The sequence below is a fragment of the Varanus komodoensis genome, unplaced genomic scaffold (assembly GCF_004798865.1).
Source record: "Varanus komodoensis strain SLA01 unplaced genomic scaffold, ASM479886v1 scaffold107, whole genome shotgun sequence".
NCBI classification, from domain to species: Eukaryota; Metazoa; Chordata; class Lepidosauria; order Squamata; family Varanidae; genus Varanus; species Varanus komodoensis.
Genome location: NW_025335305.1, coordinates 829365 through 842237, shown reverse-complemented (window position 1 = coordinate 842237; position 12873 = coordinate 829365). Strand labels below are relative to the sequence as shown.

At 44.5% G+C, this 12873-nt stretch overlaps 1 protein-coding gene across 4 annotated transcripts in view; it reads left to right on the top strand.

Annotated features, from left to right (window-relative positions):
• Positions 1 to 8881: 8881 nt before the first annotated feature.
• Positions 8882 to 12873, top strand: part of PRRC2A (proline rich coiled-coil 2A) — a 39727-nt gene continuing 35735 nt past the window's right edge. Inside the window, exon 1 of one of the 4 annotated variants that reach the window (XM_044419734.1) lies at positions 8882 to 9051. The gene's annotated coding sequence lies outside the window, so the exon portion shown is untranslated. Of the gene's footprint in view, positions 9052 to 9167; positions 9373 to 12873 lie in introns of those variants that run through there. The other 3 variants (XM_044419733.1, XM_044419739.1, XM_044419735.1) reach the window with 3 other exon arrangements.

Here is a 12873-nt window from a genome sequence, read left to right as displayed (position 1 = left end):
TGTGGGAAATCATGTCTCATTAATTTAGAGGGAAGAGTATTTTCCTACAAAATGACATGCGATTCTGCATGCTTCCCTGTTTTGTTTTGTTTTTAATGTGTTAAACTTGTGGAATACAATAATGGATCACAACATCATTCGTTATACAAGGAACCCTTGCAGTGCATGTGTGCCTGCTTATAGGTTGGCCCTACTGGGTTCTGTGGAACTTTGTTATCTTCCCTTACCCAGGTGTGAGAGCATAAGAAGACACCCCTCGATCAGGGCAAAGGCCTTATTTAGCCCATCATCTGATGCCCGAGTGGCCAGCCAAGTGTCCCAATGGGAAGCCCACAAAAAGAGCAAAGAGCTGGGAACAGCTCTTACAATTCACCCCTAAAGAGGAAACACATAAGAGGACACCAAGTTAACACGTCTCTGTAGATGCACATTTAGAAACAATTGTCCTATTTTAAACAAAAGTGCACTATGCCCCCCATCTGGCCCAGAGTGGGCAAGACCGGACCAGGTGACCGGGGCAGCTTGCCTGTTCCATCAGCTGCCCAGGTGCTCCGAATTGTTGACGGAAACAGTTCTTTACCTGCAAACCAGACCTGGGTAGAATGTCCTCTGAGAAAGTGGCCACACAGCCACATTAGACATGGGTGCAATGGCATTTTCCCAGCAATGTCTCCATGGTACTGAGACTCCTATTTGCCTTTGAACCTGGAGTAGATATACAGCCAGCATGACTGGTAACACAATGAACTGAACGGGACTAACTTCTGAGGAGCCATGCACAGAATTGTAAGACTGCAGTTCTGTCTACACATACCTGGGAGCCAGTCTCACTGTACTCTAACGCAAGTCCCACTAAGTTAAGATAGATAAAAATTGTGCATTAACACTCAATTTCAGCCATGAGTACAAATATCAGATTATATATATTCCCTGCCCCATTTTTCCCCAGGAGGGCAGCCGCAGGAATAAAGAGCGCCATTGAAAAGATGTGGGGTTTTGCTTGAAGAGCCAAGGGCAGGGGGGAAGAACTGGAATGTTCAGAAAACAAGAGAATGGGGGACACATTGTGAGACTAGAGACCCGCAAACGTTGTCAAGAAGAGGACCCAGGGAACTACTGATGGGTCAGCTTGATGTCAACATCTAGAAAGCTTTTTGAACAACTTTCCCCAGCCTGGGGCCCTTCAAGCTGTACTGGACTATACCTCCCCAAATTCCTCATCCAACAAATTTGCAGGTGACATCAAACTGGGTGCCGTAACCACTACATCACACAGGCTCACAGGTAAGAGCATGAGTCTGGGACTCAGGCCATCTGGGTTCGAGTCCCCGCTCAGCCATGGAGCCAACTGGGCGACTTTGGGCCAGTCGAAGGCTCTCTGTCCAACCTACCTCACAGGGTTGTTGTTGTGGGGATAAGATTGAGAGCAGGAGGGGCAGGATAAGCCACCTTGAGTTCTTGAGAATGAAAAAGTGGGACATAAATCTAATAAATAATAATAAGTGATACCTTAAAAACCAGAAGCAGGATCCAAGACAGATTTGTGGACAGTCCAAGAACAAGTCATACCAAATTAAGCTTTTTTGAATGGGTTACTAGGCTGGTAGATCAGGAGAATGCTGCAGACATAAGATATCTTGATATCAGCAAGGCTTTTTAACAAACTTGCCTATGATATTCCTGTTGGTAAGCTAGAAAGCATGAGCCGGATGCTGTCAAAGTTACGTAGATTATAGCAGGGTGGTGGTCTATACCCAGAGAATGCTTGTCACTGGCCTCTCATCAGCCTGGTGAGAAGTGACAACGGGTGCAGGCAAGGTGCCAGTGATGTTCACAGCTGCACATGTGAACCATATGAAGGAACAGATGAAGTGTTCATCCAATCCACAGTTGACATCCTTTTGGAGGATACCTTAGAAGACTTCAGGAGAATATAAGACAAATTCCTGAGCATGAGCGTGTCACTGACTACACATCAAGGTGGCTATATATTATCTCTGGTATTAGAGGAAGTCCATCTCTCAGTACCAATTGTTGGGGGACGTGATTGGGAAGATGCTATTGTACTCCTATAGGCTGGACATACACATGGTGGGCATGTTGTGAGTGGAGCTGGCTGGAGCCGGAGGTCAGACTAAATGGCCCGGGAAGCCCTTTCTGACTCACTCTGTTTCTATGTTTTGAGCTTCAGATTGGCCAACGTGAAAAGGGGATGCTGGACTAGGCAGCCCTTTGGTATCACTGGCACTCTCTTCTTGACTGGGTTCACATGACATGGCAGCCACTTGTGGGTTGTTACCCATGATGGGTTGTTGTGTCATGCAAATTTAGACCTATCCCTGGAGGGAAGCTTTCTTGAGGGCAGCATGCCTCCCTCATAAGCACATAGGTTGTCACACCCATGATAGGTTGCCATGTTGTCTAAACTCAGGTGACAACCTGATTGCGGATGCCAGGAACTGGCTAGCAAGCAGCTTGGGAAAGGCATCACCAACCCCTTGTCACTCTTTCCAAGTTCGCTGAAGCAGTGGACAGTTGAGCCATCAAAGTGCTCAAGCGGCATTTAAAAACAGCTGGTATTGGCTTTCCACCAAGATCATGCACTGTTTTTGGCTTACTGCAGGGCTTTTCGCCTTTCCCCTTCTCTTTCTCCTGAGAAGTCTGACTCAACAGACGACTGTCATGATCTGATAGGCATTGACAACCCTTTAAAGCGCCTGAATAGCACCTTGGAGGGGTTGTTAGTGGTTAGGAGTCGTTACACACTGCACAAAAACATTGTATTTATTTTATTTGTGCAAGGGCAGGAATTAAGCTTCTTGCTGGATTGGTGTCAGGGGGAGTACCTCCAACCAGAGTGAAGCAGGGACAGGGCACTGCTTCAAAAAAAGGTCGAAGTCAGGTTTTTCTCCATTTTGCTTTCTCTTGACAGCTGTCAAAAGGCAAGCTGCCAGAGGAAATCAAAAGCACAGGCAATCTTGGCTTGTGAAAATGGGGTGGCGAGAGTCAGATTTCCTTTGTGGCTTGATCCTCATCTCTTTTTCCCGATAGCCCTCAGAACAAGCTGCGCTTTTTCCTGAGGCTCTGTCTGCTCAGCAAAGTGCACCCGACTCAATTTTGTGTCCCCCATTTGTTTTTTTAACTGGGATGTATGGCTATATGTGTACCAATCAAAATTCGCCCACCTTCTGAACTCCGACAGCATTGCCCCACTGAGGGTCCTAATTTCGGCACTTGTTTCCTACACAGTTGTGTGACTGCAGCCAAATTCTTTTTTTTTTTAATAAAGCAAGAATTTTTGCACACATTGAGCATGCCAAAACAATAACTGTTTCCCAACCACTAACAGTCCTCCGAGGTGCCTCTTGAGCACTTTGAAGGGGCTATCAGTGGCTGTGTAAACGGAAATAGCAAAAGTTGGTTGCCAAGTTAGGCTTAAGCATCTCAGGGAAAGAAAACGGAGTAAAGTGGGGGAAAGCTGCAGCAAGTTAAAATCAGCTTGTAATCATGCTGGGGAGGGAAAGACAAGTCTGTCCTGCCTCAGTGTCCCCTGGGATACCAGTGGGGCGGGGGGGGGGATCAAGGGAGAAAGAGGATGAGCAATCCATGAGAAGCCCCTTCATCTTGCCCACTATGTGACATGTGAATCTGCCCTATATGTTCTTGACAAGACGGCCAAAACCAACAAAATGAATTTCAATGGAGAGAACCTCTAAATGGCTGCATTTCCATAAGAAGAATCATTTCTACAAATGCATCCTGGCCTGACCACAGGACATGTGAAAAGAAGCTAAGGCTTTTAGTTAAGCCACATACTAGACATGAGCTACAGCAGTGCCACACAGTGGCAATAGCGGTTAATGCAATTCTTCATTACATCAGAAGACATCGAGTGTCCAGCATGCAAAAAGTAATAATTTCAGCGTGCACTGATTGACACTTTACCTTAGGAAAAAGATTCTCGACAGTATAAACTATTTGGAAGTGTAACAGACTGCTTCAGAAGGTGGCCAGCTCTCCTTCATTACAGGCTTTCAAGTGGTGACAGTGGAAGGCCCACCTAGCAAGGATGTTGTACTAGAGGGTTGGACTAGATGACCTTTCAGATCTCTTCCAACCTGATGGTTTCATTAATCTAATCCCATCTTCCCTACACATTTCCCTATGGAGAGAAGAAGGCAGAAAGACACCCCATAACTAGCCAAGCAAAACCTTCTCTCCCTCCCTGAAGGCTCTCCACTTCCATGAGATGCTACAAACTTATAAGGAGAGCCCTGCGGGATCAGACAAGTTGTCCATCTAGTCCGACACCCTGCTTTCAGCAGCAGCCAAGATGATGCCTCTGGGAAGCCTCGAAGGAGGACACAAGGGCAATAGCTGTTCACAGCTGTTACTCCCCAGAAATTGGCATTTCATGGCATATGGCCTTCGAGCACAGAAGCTCTGTAACTTCAGAAAGAACATAAGGGAGGTGAGACATGATGGAGTTTCAACTCAAATTTCAGATGATTAATTGATGAGAGCATATTTTAATTTGTGAAGCTGCAACTGTACTTATTTACTTTGGACTAGAATCACAGACAAACAAAACAAAAAATCACAGAATAGTAGAGTTGAAAGGGGCCTAGAAGGCCATTGGGTCCAACCTCCTGCCCATGCAGAATTCCAGGTTAAAGCATCCCTGACAGAGGGTTGTCCAACTGCCTCTTGAATGCCTCCAGTGTGGGAGAGCCCACAATCTCCCTAGATAACTGGTTCCATTGCTGCACCGTTCTAACAGGAAGTTTTTCCTGAGGTCCAGCCGGAATCTGGCTTCCTGTAACTTGAGCCTACTATTCCCTGTCCTGCAATCTGGGATAATCAAGACGAGATCCTGGCCCTCCTCTGTGTGTTGCCCTTTCATGTACTTGCAGAGTGCTGTCATGACTACCCTCAGCCTTGACAAATCCCCTGATCATCTTTGTCACCCTCCTCTGAACCTTTCCCAGTTTGTCTGCAACTGCAGAGCCTAGAACTGGACGTAATACTCAAGATGGGGCCTAACCAGTGCCAAATAGAGAGCAACTGGTACCTCACTACTTACTGGCTGCACCGGCACAGAATAGTAAGCCAAGAAGCAGGAGAACCCTGCTTGGCTCCTCCTGCTAGCAGAGGATGTGAAATTATCAGGCACTGAAAGATTACATTGTCTGAGCTAAGAATCCTGGCTTGTTAGTCCCAGGTAAGCCCAGATTTGGAAAGCAAGACATCCTGGTTTGTAGTGCTGGCTTGTAAAGCAAGCAACAAGGCAAGAACCCTAATTTGGATGACATTCAATTCCTCATCAGTTTAGTGACTCACATGGGGGGAAGGACCAAGCAGGAATGGGTTCATTCATTATAGACCATCATTCTCCAGAATCATGGCTTACTGTCCAATGCAAACACAGCTACCATGAACCAACAGTTTTACGCGTTTGCTCATATGTAGAACTATACCTAAAGAATCAAGAAAAGGGCTAACCCATAAGAAATTAAATGCTCATTGAAATTCTTACAAGCCTTCAGTTTTCCGATATACATGAAAAGCACATTGGAAGCTTAGAGTCGGAAGGTTTGGGTTCTTCATACCTGAAGACGTTAACAGACAGGAAATGTATCTGATGCTGCACCTAATCACAGCGGCAAGGATTGCATTTGCTCAATATTGGAAAAGTGAGGCGCTGCCCACCGATGGATTGATTGTAAGAAAGATCTTGGACTGTGCAGAAATGGATAGATTGACTATCACTTAAGGAGAAAGAGGATACTGACTTCTATCGAACTTGGGATTCTTTCTATAATGGACTTGGAGAAACGGGAGAAACGGGAGAAATGGCTGGAGAAACGGGACTTGGCGTAAACTTAGAGATGTTTTCAAATTATTATAGATTGATTTGAATTTGACTTTAGAATGTTAAAAAATATGTAGTAGGAGGCTGACCCAGTAAATCCGATGTATGTGATGTTTGATGTTTTTAGTGTTAGTTTAAAATTTTAATAAAAAATTAAACAAAAAAACAGAAGCCTCATTGGAGCATTTCACTTTCAGCCACTCCCATACACTTGCATGCAAATGCCCACAATGCACTTTGGACACACGCACCCAGGGCATGATCCTGCCTTAGTACTTCTTACGCTCATTCCTCCTTAGGACACAGTCTTATACATGTGTACTTAAAAGCAGTCCTGCTTTGATCTGTAGGACTTTTTCTGTCTAAAATTGCAGAAACTCACCTGCCAAGACCCGGTGTACATGTCATGGCACTCCTGGGTTAAATTAGGTTTGCTCCGTCCTGCTGAAGTCTAGCAGGAAGGAGCAGACATGATGCATAACTGCTTGCACCAAGGAGAGCGTCAGCTGAGCAATCTGAGTTTGCAGAAGGGAACTGTTGGACACTGCATAAAAATGAATAGCTGAGTCAGAACGCGAGGAGCTGATGCTGTCTAGTAAATGCAGCTGTGTGAACTCTGGGGAGACCAACTAACTAGCAGAAGACCACCAGCACAAGATGTGGCACTGCATTTCTAGATCTGTCGATTCCTTAGTCTGGTGAAGCCCTTGTAGCAGCAACTATATCGAACAGTCAGTCTCCATCAGATTCCAAAGGCAGCTCAAGAGGTTGTGCTCAACCTTTAAATTTTACATGGTTCTTAGCCTTTTTATTCCTTCCTGGCGGTGCTGCAGTACTGCTCAACATTTCATCACTAATTTGGGGGATACAAAACATGGGGAAACCATTGACCCATTTGGAATGAAGGCACAATATTAGAGCCAGATCTGACTGCCCAGATGGTGCCATTAATACCAGCTTACTGGGTACCCGACCCCTAATTGAATGGATCGTGTAGCCCAGTGATTCTCAACATGGCCACATGCCCCCACTCCCACAGGGGCCATGCCATATTTCTAGGGGGCTGCAGTAAGTTTCCGAGGTGCCACCCAAACTTAACTGTATCATCAATTTAGCATAATCCTCTCATCTCTGCACTGATTACAGCAGTGTAAATATTCAAAATTGCTACAGTTTGCAATATATATCGGAACTGGGAAAAGCAGTCTGTAATAAATGAAATTTTATAATCATTAGAAACCAACCATGTGATATAATTTAGATGAATAAATCAGGCTCAGAAGGGGGCCATGGGCTAAAATGAGCTGAAAACCCCTGATGTAGCCACGAAGAAAGAACCAACCAACAGGAAGGAAAACTGGTGCAAAAAAAAAAAAAAATGCAGTGTGTCAGAGAACAGTTTAAGAGGCCGTGTAATCCCCCTTTTTGCCTTGTAATGCTCACCCACAAAAGCTTGGGGTAACCCTCCTTAAGAATGCACCTTCTTGTACACGACCCTTCCTTTCCATTGGTATGAGGCTCTTCCCATGGGAAGCCAGTTGGTTGTCAAGTTAACAGAATGGTAAACTAGCCAAGCCTTCAGTTGAAACCAGCACAATTAATTTGTCCTTATCCAGGTATCCTAACACACCTGAAGCTTGGGAAATGGCTACACAATATTTCTGGTTGCACTGGGCTTGTGGAACTCCCTGCCTCAGGAAGCCCGTTAAGTGATTTCTTTCTGGATAAACTTCAAGAGGCAGCTAAAACATTTCCACTTTGTCTGGCCTCTGGCAAATGACCAGGATGCACTGCATTTCATGTCTCTAGATTTTAGCTTTGCAAGCAGTCCTGTAGCTGTGTTCTTCCCATTTTGTGTTTAAACAGATACAGTATAATCTTGTGCATGCCCACTCAGAAAAAGCCCCATGATGTCCAGAGGAGTTTAATCTAATCCTAGGTGACTTTAAACTTGCACCTGTAAAATGCAATTTAACCTGTAAGTCCCATTGAATGTAATATGACTTACTTCTGAGTAGACCAGCAGAGTTCCACTGGTAGTGGCTATTTAAAATGGAAACCTGCATATACCTGCCCAGTCTCTAAGATCTGGAGGAGAAGTCCTTCTTTGGGAGCCGTCTTTGAAGGAAATCAGTAGAGTGACTACACGGAGAAGGGCCTTCTCTGTGGTGGCACCCCAGCTATGGAATGGGATCCCCAGAGAGGTGCACCTGGCACCAACACTTTTCTCATTTCGGTGCCAGGCCAAAACCATTGTATTTTCCCATTATTTTAATCGTAGTGTTTTAGGATTGGCTTTATATATTAATATCTAGATGCTGTATCTTATTTTATTGTATTACCACCCTGAAACATTGTGAGGAGCAGGTTATAAAAGCAAGCAAGTAATAAATAAGTGGGCCACGTTGAGGGACTTTTGGATCCAGAAGACAAGGTGCTGAAGCTGCACATTCATTGGTTTAACCTACTGTCCTTATTTCAGTCCAAATGTCCTCAATTAGGCCATACAACCTGATCATCTTCCTTACCAAACACCATCCTCCATGCCCAAGCGTTAAAGCTGGTGAACATGCAGGTTGAAGCAGAGAGGCACCTTCGGGAGGTTTTAATCACCAGCCCCCTGCGAGGCTGCGCTGCAGATCCTCAACAGTTGCTTAGCCATGCCTGTGCTTCGGAGCACCTTTGTTCCAGATGTGTGTCCCACAACTTCCAGCATCCCCAATCAGCACAGCCAATAACCACTCTGGCTAGGAATACTGAGCATTATAACATGCCATAAATGCCAGGCCCTCAAAAGCAGCCACTTCCCCATTCCTATACCAGCAGCGGCTCCCTGATTGTATAAATTATGCTAAAACGCCTGAGAAACAGCTGCCGAGGAACTCGGCCAAAGCCCACCCACTTCTGCTGTCAAACGCCCTTCCTCAGGGTTTTGTCCCCTTAGCTCCTCCTCTCACGTAGCGTGGAGGGGCGTGGCTTCGTCGCCGCCGCCGGGCCTGGGACCCGGATGGCCGTTTAGTCGGTGCTTAGACGCCGAGGCTGTTACATCGGGCATTGGACAAATTACAAAGCAGGGGGAGGGGGGGATAGTGTAATCCACCTCCATCCTCCGACTAGGACTCCCTTCCGCCCCCGGAAGCTCGTATCCGGAGAGAGCGGACCGAGCCCGATCCGACGAGGTGGGTATCGGCCTGGTTCGTTCCCAGTAAGCCTCCTTTCGAGCTCCCGGAAAGCGGCGCTGGTGCGAGGAGGGAGAATGGGTCGGGTTGAGCCGGTAGAACGTTTAGGCCTCCGCCATTTTGTTCCCTGCTTCATCCGTCTTGAGCTCTCTCGCCAAACCGAATCCGCATCCATCCGGCCCTCGGGCCTCACTCTCCACTCCCCTGAGCCGGTCCTGCTTTCCACAGAACGCCGCCCTTGTTGCTTCGGGTGGGTATTTGCCCCGGTAGAGGGTAACTGGGCGCCGAATTGTTACCCCGAGGCGAGTCGCCTACAAAGAGGTGAGAGGAGCGGGTGCGTACAGAAAGAGGCGCCCTCTTGTCTTGAACCATCCCTAGACCGGTTCCCCTCACGCCAAAATCCGCGGGGTGGGTGTAATTTTTTTTTGCAGGGGTTGCTAATAAAGAATATTAGCGTACCTATCGGAGTTTCAGACTAAAGTTGGAGTTCAGTTATGACCCCATTTTGCGACCCCCGCCCCATTTCACAACACACCTGATATTGGGGGAGAGGAAAGAACCGCCTACATTTGAAGTAGTGTTGTGTGGGGGGTGGAAGTAGGGGTCCAGGGTGATCCCGGGCTAAGTGTGTGTTTAGGGGGGGTGTTACTTGACCCAACAGTATCTATCTTTATGGTGGTTCAGAAATACTGAGGCTATATTTGGGGTGGGGGCTGAGATGCCAGTGGAACTGAGGAGGGAACAAGATGCCTTTTCACCCCTCCCCCGATTTTATCTGAGATCCTTAAAATATTTCCCAACACTGCCTCAGATGACATGTAAGTTAAGACTGAAATGAGGAGAGGGTATTAGCGTGCTTTTCTTATTTTTCTAAAGGATGAGAGGCAGAAACTCTGGAGATGGGTGCTGGATCTGAGGATTCCTTTATCCTCTTCGTATTTCGCCATTATTTCCACAACATTGGAGTGGGAAGGGTGGGGGTGACTTGATGCTTCTCAAATCTGAAATGGCACTTCTAGGGAGCAGGCAGGTCAGTGGGGAGAATCACTTTTTCACCCCAGCATACATACCTTCAGTATGGTATCAACACCTTGATACAGATTCTGCTGGAGCAAGGAGATCAGGTTAATTAAAACCCATCTTATTACAGAGTCATTTCTTTAAAAAAGGAAAAGAAGCTTCTTGAGATGGAAAAGATGGATGGATTAGAAACTCTATTTTGCTAAGGATGATGATTGTATTTCCCCTGAGGTTTACAGTTAATAGATTAGATCTTTAGCATAAAGGGCAATTTTTGTTCTATAGGTTCAATCTGTTATTTACTTTTCCAAATTTAAAAACAGATCACGAGGAGGTTGGGCTGGAAGTGGGGGTGTGGCAGGTGTTCCAATAATTTTAGGCTGCACTAATATTTGAAGAAAGCGGTCGCTTCCAGTACCTACTACTCTAAAACCACTCCAGATTGAGAAGATGCTGCTTCTCAGTTTGCTTGAAGACTTCCCAAATAAAAGCAGTACTGAGGTAGTCTTGAAGTTGCTGCTGCATGAATTGTGAGGTGAGCTGTGCATAAAAGCCTATTTCACTGCGGCTGCATTTTAAAAAAATATCTAACTGTTTAGTAGCCAAGACAGTGTTGATTATGGTTTTGAAGTGACATGGAAAATCAAGATATGTTAATGCTAAAATGCCAGTATCCTGACTTGGAGCTATTTTTTTTTAAATCCAGTAAACAGAAAATTATCTGTCTAGGAAAAATAATCCTATTCCTTGGAGGGTAGTACTGAAATAAAGGGGTGTGCCCTTGGGAAAAAGTGGGTAGTTAACATAAAGCCTTGTGACTCTTATGGCAGTTTTAAACACAAAATCAATTTTGGTGAGGGGAAGGATCCCTTTCCCTTGAGTTCTTAATGGGCTGTCATTTGCCCACTTTTGCTTGGTATTTAAAAAAAATATGGCACAACCAGAATTAATTTAGCTTAAAAGCAGAGTTCGAATTTCCCAGCATTGTGGCAAGAGGGTGGGGTGATTGTGATTTGAGGGTGCTGACATGCACAAAAAGAGAGCTAATATGGCTCCCTTTCATTTCAGATCCATAGGTCTCTGAATGGGGTGATTTCCAAACTATAGGGTGTGTTTATGCAGCTAGAAGGGTGCTCCCCCCATTTGGAGGTACACCAAAATACTGGATAGCACTTAAAGCCAAGTCAGATTTTGGATGAATCCCCAGAGTGGGTCCTTGTCAGGTTTACTCTGCACACACAAAACGGTGTAGTGATTTCATTAAAGATTAGAGATAAAATATAATGGCAAAATCATGTATTCCTGGATAAATGAATTTGCCGTTAATCGCATATGCTGTGAATGTTAAACCCTTTTAATGCAAATTTGCACAATGTTCCTGCTTCTAGTTGTGAGGGCAAGTGAGTGTGCAACATCTTGGGAGTACCCTTCGTTCTCTTTTCCTGTCTTGCAGTCTTGTATCTCATTTTAACATGCTCATTTTGGGAACTAAATGCAGGGGAGGTTTATGAGCTTGTAGCTGATGAGGCGGTGGCTGTTTGTTTCCCTGCTTGGTTCAAAACCATCCTTTAAAATGGTTGTTCAAGGAAAACAGTCTCATCTGGTGCCTTCCTGTTCTCGTGATGGAATTTAGGGAGGTTTCTTATTGAAATGACTTCTGATTTCATTTATTTTAGTTTGATAAATGAATGAATATTTGTTTCTCTTGTTTAAGCTAGAAGTGCATTTCTGACTTTAAAATCTGTTCTCTAATGCAGCTTTGGGATTCTGCAGATAAATTGAATATATTAATAATTAATGGTTGCTGATTCCATATCAGGGTGGCTTTGAAATGGGGAGTCCTTTTCCTATGAACAAGCAATAACTGTCATTAAATTCAGGTTTTAATTACTTTACTAAACATGCAGATTTATAATCTTATTTAAACATGTAAATTTATAATAAATGCATAGCTGGAAAGGATAGTACACAATTGGATTGGAAATATATATATATTCCAGAAAGACTATATAAATAATGAATAAAAGAGAATATCAGCTGCTACTAGTAGGATGTGCTATTTTTAAAACTGCTATTTGGCTTGTTTTTGCTCAGGTGCCATTATATCTGGTTGTGCAGTGCTGGGGGAATTGGACATCTTAGCCATGCATTATGTACTGGAAGTACAAAAGAGGGCTGTGCTGTGGCATTAGATGCCTTTTCAAAATGTTAAACCCAAACCTATTCAACCAGATCAGTTGAAAATTATTTTAAAATCACTGGTAATAGAAGTAAAATGAAAAATGATTATCTTTGCAGTTTTGGCATCAGGAACATGAGCTGAATGATACAAGTGTGCTGCTGATAATTTGGTTACTTTGTATGGTAAACTCATGTGGGTGATACTAATTAATACAATGGGACTTTGAATGGATCAAATCATTAGTCAACACGATCACCCAGATACATCTAGGGGACATCTGTCCAAGGGATTCCAGGCCTGATCCAGCAGTGGTCAGATATTGGGGTGATAATGCTAATCAGCTGTCAGATGAGCAGAAGACTGGCTTTAGAATCCCCCCCCCACCTTCACTGAACATTTGATCATCACTGTTGCTTTTTATCAAGATGCAGGCTAATGTTAGAGTTATGGAGCAGACCACCCTAGGATATCACTTTCACATCTTCATCAGAGATAATTGGCATTAAACATTGCCTGTTTTGAGAAGGGGAGTAAATTACTTATAGCCCTATTCATTTTATAGAAAATATGCACTATCATCTTTAAATCAAGAATTTTATTCTTGAAGAGAGAACTTCACT